Source organism: Sinocyclocheilus anshuiensis, unplaced genomic scaffold (assembly GCF_001515605.1).
Source record: "Sinocyclocheilus anshuiensis isolate Anshui unplaced genomic scaffold, SAMN03320099.WGS_v1.1 scaffold583, whole genome shotgun sequence".
In the NCBI taxonomy this organism is placed as follows: domain Eukaryota; kingdom Metazoa; phylum Chordata; class Actinopteri; order Cypriniformes; family Cyprinidae; genus Sinocyclocheilus; species Sinocyclocheilus anshuiensis.
Window position 1 is genome coordinate 475,294 of NW_015551025.1, and position 1,398 is coordinate 476,691.

The 1,398-nt window shown below is 48.9% G+C and overlaps 2 non-coding genes across 2 annotated transcripts; both read left to right on the forward strand.

Annotated features, from left to right (window-relative positions):
* Positions 1 to 573: 573 nt before the first annotated feature.
* On the forward strand, positions 574 to 647 carry trnat-agu (transfer RNA threonine (anticodon AGU)). Its single transcript has one exon. It is a non-coding gene; the product is annotated as a tRNA-Thr (tRNA).
* Positions 648 to 1,166: 519 nt separating this feature from the next.
* Positions 1,167 to 1,240, forward strand: trnat-ugu (transfer RNA threonine (anticodon UGU)). Its single transcript has one exon. It is a non-coding gene; the product is annotated as a tRNA-Thr (tRNA).
* Positions 1,241 to 1,398: the final 158 nt, after the last annotated feature.

Sequence of the window (1,398 nt, forward strand, 5' to 3'; positions counted from 1 at the left end):
CCAGACAGGGCATCACAATATGGTAAGGTGAGTAACATTTCCATCACACGCTTGAGGAATTCAGCCAATCACAACGCACTGGATAGCTGGCCAATCAGAGCACACCTCGCTTTTCAGACCGATGAGATAATGTACAGTATGTGGAAAATAATGTGTTTTTTAACCTTAAAACTCCAAATTTCATCCACCTCTTCCACGTCAAGAGCTTGCTGATAAAGAATATCTCTTTGGATTTGAGACTTTAGTCTTTGCAACTTTACAGATCTGCTTTATGCACCAAGAGTTTGTAACACTCCAAAGAGAAAGGAAAACTTGAAATCGCATCATATGACCCCTTTAATGTCTACACGTACCCCAACCCTAAACCTACCCCGTACAATAATGCCAAAAAAGTAATTATTGTTGTACAATGTTAAATTGATGTGCGCATACCCAGCAGTTTTTGCTGTATCCCTGCTGGGCTTAACCAACAAACACTCTTAAGCTGTCCAGTGCCTTGCCCGCGAGTCTCTGGCCTCTACTCTGGATGCTTTGATCCTCTGACTCGCCCTCCCAGAAATAGTACTTGTAGCTGGCGCCGTGGCTTAGTTGATTAAAGTGCCTGTCTAGTAAACAGGAGATCCTGGGTTCAAATCTCAGCAGTGCCTTTTGGCAGAGCACGGGCTCCTCCTAGGAGAGCCCAGCTTTACTTTCCGAGAACGGAATGCAAAGGGGTTGCAGACGAGCGCAAGGCCCGTAGGACATTTCATTTGCAAACCTCCCCTCAGCTTCTGCCGAAGAATGATGGCCTGGGCTGTTGTGCATAGGCCTGAGGGCCTGTCCTTCCTGCCCACAGAGCGTATGACCTCTCAGCATTGGTCAGGCACAAACCCAGAGGAGAAATTTTCATGTGCCTCTTCCAGGCTCTTGGGCAGGTGCAATGGATAGCACGTTGGACTTCTAGACTGCCAGATGAGGCTATTCAAAGGTTGTGGGTTCGAGTCCCAGCAGAGTCGTGGCCTTTGGCTTTTTGTTAAGCCTTATACTGCACACTGTTGCACTCCGGCAACAGAAAGTTGTAAATAAGCTGTTTTAAGCTGTCCAGAGCCAGGCCCGTGGACCATTGGCCTCACCGCTGGATGGCTCGATCCTCTGAGCCGCCCTCCCGGAGTCAGTGCGTGTCTTTTGGCGCTGTGGCTTAGTTCGTTAAAGCACCTGTCTTGTAAACAGGAGATCCTGGGTTCGAATCCCAGCGGTGTCTTTGGAAGTGCTCGCATCCGTCAAGAGCATGCTTTTCTGAGATCGGACTCCGAACAGGGGTAGCGAGGAGTGCAAAGGCAGCAGGCGGTTCCTTTAGCAAACTGCCCCACCTCATCTGCCAAAAAACACTGTTGTGGCTAGAAGGGATACAGCAAAAAC